The sequence below is a fragment of the Triticum aestivum genome, chromosome 1B, assembly GCF_018294505.1.
Source record: "Triticum aestivum cultivar Chinese Spring chromosome 1B, IWGSC CS RefSeq v2.1, whole genome shotgun sequence".
Taxonomy (NCBI): domain Eukaryota; kingdom Viridiplantae; phylum Streptophyta; class Magnoliopsida; order Poales; family Poaceae; genus Triticum; species Triticum aestivum.
The window spans coordinates 144560986-144569272 of record NC_057795.1 but is presented as its reverse complement, the minus strand read 5'-3'; positions in this window follow the sequence as shown (position 1 = coordinate 144569272).

Sequence of the window (8287 nt, the reverse complement as noted above, 5' to 3'; positions counted from 1 at the left end):
ACCAAAAAGGGGGAGATTGAAAGCACAAGTGCTCCCTGGGTGATTTTGGTAATTAAAGTCAACATATCTCTTGTTGGACTAATATTTCTACCTAGTATATTTTAGATAAGTTCAACAGTGGAGTGGCATGGACATGGACACGAGGATGTGGAAACCCTTCAAGATGCTAAGGACAAATATTGGCAAAAGCTCAAGACTCTACATTTTTATTTTAGTGATCCAAGATCACATTGAGTCCATAGGAAAGCCAATACTATTAAAAGGGGATGAGGTGTTTCTTAATGGCTTGCTTGCTTAAAGTGCTTAGTGATATGCTCCAAAACCTACAACCACTTTTTCACATCCACATATGTCCTAAACCTAAAAGTCAAACTCGGCCCCACCGATTTGATCTATCCGGCGCCATTGAGTTCATCTGATACAGCCACTGCCAAACCCTAATCAGTTCGGTCTCACCGAGATGGGCTTGCAACTTCCTGTTACCAATTGCAACAATTTCGATCTCACCGAGTTTGTTAAGTCGGTCCCACCGAGTTTGCTTCACCAATACTTAGTTTGCTTATTACCAAAATTGGTCCCACCGAGTTTGTGTAATCGGTCAAACCGAGTTGAGGTTTTACCCTAACCCTTGCACATCGGTCCCACCAAGTTGACCTTGTCGGTCCCACCGAAAAGCCTAACGTTCATATTTTGACCTAAATCGGTCTGACCGAGTTTTACCATTCAGTCTCACCGAGTTTGGGAATATGTGTGTAACGGTTAGATTTTGTGTGGAGGCTATTATACCCCTCCACCCACTCTTCATTCGTGGAGAGAGCCATCAGAACGTGCCTACACTTCCAGCATTCATTTTCTAAGAGAGAACCACCTACTCATGTGTTGAGACCAAGATATTCCAATCCTACCACAAGAATCTTGATCTCTAGCCTTCCCAACACTCCAAAAAAATACACTTCCGTGATGATACGTGTTTGTCACAGTAGGTCGCGTTTTTTGTCATGCATGTACATCCATGACAAATTTATGGCAGAATCAAGATAGTCATACCTGTGCTGTCGTAGAAGTGTTCCATGACATTACCAAAATTATCATCACAGAAGTGTCCACTTCCATGACTATAAATTGCGCGTCACAGAAGTGCTTTCGTCAAGGGTGACTGACACGTGGCATCCACCATAACGGAACACTGTTAAGCTATCGGGTCAGGTTTTGGATCCGATAACCCGTTAACAGCCCCGACCAATGGGGATTTTCCACGTGTAAAATCATCATTGGCTGGAGGAAACACGTGTCGGCTCACCATTGGGACAGATGTCATCTGTTCATTGGACCAAAGTCGCCTATGATACGGCGACATGTGGCACGGCCCAACAGAGGCCCATTCCTGTAAAAAGGCTGGCCTGTTTGACTTGGTCAAAAGGTGGTGGCCCAGCCCATGGAAAGCCTGTTAACGGCATGTTCGCATATAGCCCATTTACAGCCTGCTAACCCAGGGCCCATTACGCCCTATCCGAATTAGGCCCAGTAGCGTCATCTGGGCCGTCAAATATGATTCAGCCTGTTTTAACTTCCGGCCCATGTGTGGCCCATGACTTCTTTCGGCCCATATGAGGACATTTGTAAATCTTGGCCCATTAATGGCCCGTGGTGAAACTGGCCCGTAATGAACAGTGTATCACCTTATACCCATTAACGGCCCGTTATTCCATTGGGCCGTTTCCAGCCCAAGTTATCTTTCGGCCTTCTCAGGGCCCATTGATTCTCTGGCTCATTTGCAGCACTCGGTTACATATGGCCCGTTACTGTCATTTTCTGCTTGTGGGCCAAATTCAGCCCGTCGTTACAGTCGGCCCGTTTGCGGACCGTTAATACATTGGGTCGTTTTCATGTCAAAAAAACCCATTGGGCTGTTTTCAAAGAGTTATCAAATACGGCCTATTAACGACCCGTTATGGTTCACGAATAGTACGGCCCATGATTGGTGAAATGATGATACGCCCCGTAGAAGGCCCATGGATCCTACGGCCCGTATGCCCATGGATAGTACGGCCCGTAGAAGGCCCATGGATCGTACAGCCCGTAGAAAGCCCATGGACCCTAAGGCCCGTATAGAAGGCCGATAGATCCTACGGCCCGTATAGAAGGCCAATGGATCGTACGGCTGGACGAAGGCCCATGGATCATACGGCCTGCAGGATGCCCATGGTTACAATAGTCCGTGTGTTGCCATGATTATTTTGGCCTAGTTACCAAAAATAGGCTATTGTGGCCACTAGAAAAACACAGAAAAAGAACTGCAGTGACTATAAGCAAACAACTAAACAAGACAATAAGGAAATAAATAAGCAAGCAATTAACGCTATCCTATTACCGCTATTACACATATTACATCCACTGGGCATCAAAGTTCGCCACCAGTGCAAATATAGGGACCAAAGCAGCATATTACATACACTGGCCGTCAAAATTGGCCACCAGTGCAAATAAACGCGGCAGCAAAACAAGAGCATAACTGAAACAACTTCAGAAGAGCTCAAGAAACGTTATCCTGGGTCTCCACCATGCAGGAAATAAGCTTAGCAAGCTGATTAGCTTTGTCCTATTTGGCGCTAAAATCCTCCAACGCTTGCTGTTGCACCAGAAAGTATGCATCTGAATGCTCCAGGGACTTCCGCAGTCCTTCCGCTTCTTGTCGCAGCACAGCTGATCGATGTCTTTCAGCTTGTAGTTGAGACTCAAGAAACCGAACTGATTCAGACAGTGAGTTTGAATAGCTTGTGCAAGCGGTAGTGGCCAGTAACTCGAACACTAAACCAAGACAGGACTTTGGGGTTGTCTCGCTGTCTTCAAGATAGTCTTCCTTAGCTGTTTTATCAGCTTTGTTGGAGACCAACAAGGATGTGTCACTATCCTGAACCTTATCTGCATTACTTCCTTTACCATTGCTTAATAAGGCACTCTTCCCCAATATTCTGTCAGCATTCTAAAAGAAGAAACAAGCAGACACATAACAAGTTTAGCATGTACTAGTATATGAAACTCATTTCGGTGAACCAGTTCATTAGTAAGGTGGACAGGATTAAACTACCAAGTCTTCTATTGCCAAGTACTAGTACATAATAAAAGCATCAAACAAACATATATCTATGTCCTATGGTCACTGCATTGTCTTGCCAAATCAAAATAGAGACACGGTTCAAATCATATCAGTTCAAGACAAAGCAGCAGTGAAAGAATACAAAGCGTGGGAAACTACACGGCACAACAAGATTTCAGATGGGTACCACGGGTCTACATGTACAACAACACTATTGGCTCTGTTGTGATGCTAGTAATGTGCATGATATGAAAGTCAACTGTATACACAATTGAAATTGAAATCAACAGAGCTATTGATAAGAGCAAACCTGTTAAAGAAACATGCGTGAACATACCTGCTGTGCCATTGGAGTTTCGATTGGATCCTTCAATTTAAAAATAAGTTTGTATGAGTAAATACAGTGATACAAGAGCAAAGCAATCATAGTTAAAAAAGGCGCGCCTAAGCGAGCGCTTAAGCGCGCCTAGGCTCTAGGTGTTGGCAAAACGCATTGCGCATAACTACGCATAATCTATGCATAACTGCGCATAAGCATGCGCTTTGGTCAGTAAAGCGCAAGGCGGTGGCAAAACGCACAATTAACGCCTAGCGCTTTTTTGAACTATGATAGCAATGGAATCTTAAATTAGAACATTGTTCTTCAGGTTTAGGCACTTGTTCTACATGAACAGAGTACAGTAAGACGCAAGAATAAAATACTTAAAAATAGAAAATGAGCTCATAGACCTTACCACATTCTTGGTTCAGGACCAGTACAGAACAAGGCGTTCCCAGTCATCGTCCAGTAAATGTGTCTCAGGAGAACGTAAGGGAATTTGATGAGTTTCTTTGCCGGTGAAGTACATTTTCTTCAGGTAATTCCGATACTGCCACCAAGCATTCTTGAAGATAGCAGAGGTATTAGCACAGGTTACCTCATCCTGAGTTTCCAAATCGGTCCTTCTCTATAAAGAAAAATGGGAAAATTTGCTGTATTATAACCATCATGGAGGTAGGATGTATGGGACGAAGCAAAGTAATTGCCATGAATAACATTACTTACACATAACTCCTGGACAAACACCTGCAACTGGCATTTTCCTTCATCTTCAGTATAATATTTCCAAGATGGGAAGATACGCACATACGATTTAACAACATCAAATGCGATAGATGCTAAACTACGACTGGCTGGTTGTGCTTCCTCCACAGGAATAGGCGTACTAACTGGTGGAGTTGGGGTTCGCCGTGATAGTACTGGCCCTTTGGGCACTGGAGCTGCCTTACTAACTGCTCTTGTTTGGGAGCTCTGTGGTGGAGATGGTGTTGTGTCAACAGGAACTGGGTTACTATCGGCTGGGGTTGGGGTTAGATTGGGTGAAGCTGGTTCTCTGTCCATCGCAGTAGGGGTACAATCTGCGAGAGTTTGGGTTATGTGTGGTAGGGCTGGTTCTTGTGCATGTACAACCGGGGTGCTATCTCCACCAAGAGGTAGCACTGTTTTATTTGAAGACCGTGTTTTTATTCCGCTAGATACTGGCATCACCCGCTCCAATTCAAATGGCTGATAAACAGGAAACATAGTTGAATGTACAGACATTGTATGAGAGACAGATGCAATAGATAGTGTGGAAAAAAGAGGGCATGAAATAGTTGACATGTATATTGTTTAACTAAAACGGATAGCATGACATAATTTCACATATATGATGTCTATCTAAACTGGATAGCATAGCATAACATAATTCAAAGATATGATGAATAACTAAACAGGATCGCATGACATAATTCACCTACATGTTATCTAAGTAATCAGGATCGCATCATTTAATTCACATATGTGATTTATATGCTAAACAGAGGGCATTCGATATGATGTCTGAACTAAGAACATGGTGTTGAATATTGTGTATATGATGTCTAAACTATGCAATGCAAGACACCGTATGCATGATATGAGCAGTATAACCATGCCAAGTTAGAGCATACACCTCAGTGGGGGAATAGGACTGGTCATCTGTCTCTGAATCCATCTCTGAGGAGCTATCGGGACCCAACAAAAGATCTGCTTCGACAGGTAGCACTGTCTTCTCTGAAGGCCTTGTTTTCACTCCAGATTTTTCCATCTCCCACCCAAATGGCCGATTCACAGGAAGAGTAGTTTAATGTACAAACATTGTCGACAAATGTAAATGTAATGAAGAAAAGGATGGGCAAGATATCATTCAAATATATGATGCCTGGTTAAACAGGATGGCATTGCACATTTCACATATATTATGGCTGGCTAAAAGACATGAGACTGCATAATTCCCATATATGATATAGAAACTAAACAGGTGGCATTACAGAACATGTCTAAACTAAGCAGATGACATATATGATGTCAAAAGTAGGCACTAAAAGGCAACATATGCATGATATGACTAACATCATCATGCCAAGGTAGAGCAAACACCTTGGGGGTAAATAGGAGTGGTCAGCGGCGTCTGAATCCGCCTCAGAATAGATATCTTCCTCTGGATTACAATCTGGAGAGGGGTGAGGAGGGTTTGCCATTGAACCCACCATGGAGTGATGTCTGCATGACATTGTATTGCCGCGCAAATCTCTTCTCTTTTTCTCTACATGTTCAGCATGACTGTGTACAATATCTGACATGCATATGAAAAAATATGGTGAGATTATGTAAGGAGAGCATGCAGAAATTTAGAGTGATGGTAACAACCAGTGGGTGGATCCAAAAATAATGATAGCAGGCTGATGATTGCTTTAAATTGATAAAAAGACAGATGATGATTGCTTTACTATTTGTTTCCCACCCAAGATGAACAACATAGGCATACCCTAGGTGAACTAGATATTAGATAGACATACTATTCATTCCTGCCTCGATATGTGCCCCACAACTAATTTAGAACTCAAGTTTTAACATTAATTTGGACTTGACTTGGGAGTCCAAGAGCTGAATAGGACGATAAAGTAGCAGGTAAGTTTAATGCATAACATAAGCATAAACAAAAGAGTGCGACCTCTCTTGTGGACCCGTGTACTCCTCGGGTTCATCTGCTGAGTCGATGATGGTGATGCCATTGTGGTGGGTGTCGGCGGCAGGGAAGGAAATCTGAGGTGGCGAAAGACGGTCAGGAGTCGTGATGTCTGGTTTGGTGGATGCTTCTGTCGATGGAGCAGCTCAGGTGAGGTGGACGACGTCGCGGCAGGAGCACGACAAACCACACAGAGTTCCCTTCGACACGTACCTGTAACTGAAGTAATTTTGTAAGGGCTCATTTGGCTTGCATGATTCTTAAAACGCAGGGATAGGAAAAACACCAGAATAGGATAGGAAAATGCACATGGTAAACAGAGCATTTGTAAACACAGGATTTCTATCAACTTGGGTGTTTGGTTTACAGGAATTGGAAGAGCAGAGGAATGCAAAGAAACATGGCCAAAATAAAGTGAAACCATATGAAAGTGTGTACAGTTAGAATGTTATTCTGGAACTAATGCACTTGGTCTTGTTTTCGTGCATAGGATTTTGAAAAGTAGGTCCAGGTGGCTGTTTTGCTTCATTCCTTTCAACAAAATGCATGAATAATTGAATAGTAGAGTGCCATTGGAAAATTCCCTATTGCTATGTTTTTCCGTTGAACCAAAATAGCCCTAATGAATCGATGTGAATGTATAGTAATAAGTGATGCAACAAGTGTACAACCTCTTTGCCGTAGCCGTGTCAACCTCAGCATCATTGGGTTGGTCGCTGAAGCAGTTGAGGCAGAGGTGGCTGTCAGAGGTGTGGAGGAAGATCTGAGGAATCTATAGACGGCATCCAGGGCACTACTCTGTTGTGATGGATCGTTCTGTCTAAGGATGGCAATAGGTCGGGTTTGGATCGGGTTGAACAATATCAAATCCATATCCATATCCATGAAGACAGTCTTTGCCCGCCCATGAAAAAATCCATGGGTGAAAAATTATGTCCATGTCCAAATCCGATGGATATCCATATCCACTGGATATCCATTGGGTCCTCTCGAGACATATAAATAAGACTTAACATAATATTAACATAAACTCTTCCATTCTTCACCTCGTGGCAGACTAGGCTTCACTTATGGTAAATCAACATCCAGTAACAACCTAAGATCATTTAGTATTTTTCTAACAAATGAGAATGACGAGTCATTTAAGAAGGAGATAAAAATAAGGGAAGGGGTGTTGGAGTATGTTTCAGAGGGTATTGACTGTAAACTTATAAAAGTTATGATGTAATTTCTTATGCATGTTTTAGATAAAAAAGTGTAAAATTGCCGTGGGAGATGTGAACGTGGGGGCAAGGGTAGCAGATTTTTTTCCATTAAGTCATTCTATCGGGTCGGGTTTGGGTATATCCATGGGTACAAGATTATATCCATGCCCTACCCACGAACAATCGGGTCGGGTTTGGGCGCCGCCCGTGGACACAAAAGCATATCCAAACCTTATCCATTCGGGTCGGATATCCATGGATATCCATGTCCATGGATAAAATTTCCATCCTTAGTTCTGTCGTTGGAGCAGCTCCGGTGAGCCGTAAGACATCAAGGCTGAAGCAGCACAAGACAGACATCATCAATCTCAAGTGGAATTCTAATAGCATCTCCAATAGATGATGTAAAATGGATGTAAAATTAACATCACCAAAAACCACCTGACTACAACAGATGAGGTAAAAATTGTTGACTCTGAACTTAACTGTCAAAACTGAAATTTACTGTGGAATCTGAATGCTACTGTCGAAACTGAACGCAATGGTAGCAGAGAGGCACTTGAAATGTAGTTTAGGGAGGGCATGTAGTTCATCTTCAACCTGCACCCCCCTGAGCCGCCTGCCACCACCGGCCGAACCGCCGGCCCCAGCGCCGCCTCACCACCCCGTCCATCCCTCTAGGCCCCCCGCCCCCACCCTGAACCCTAAGATAGATAGTGGGGTACCTCTCCGGCGAGCCCCCGTCCCCGCTGCGGGTGGTTCTTCCTTAACTCCGGCGAGCCCCCCCACCAAACCCTGAAAATCGACTGACCCAAAAGTCGATTCAGTCGACTGAAGTGTGGCTTAATCGGAGCAGAGAAGCAGCATGAGCAAGGGGGAGAGCAGCAGCAGCAGTTGGGCGAGCGAGCGATCGAGCGAGAGCCGGGGCAGCAACAGCAGCGCGAGCGAGCGAGCGA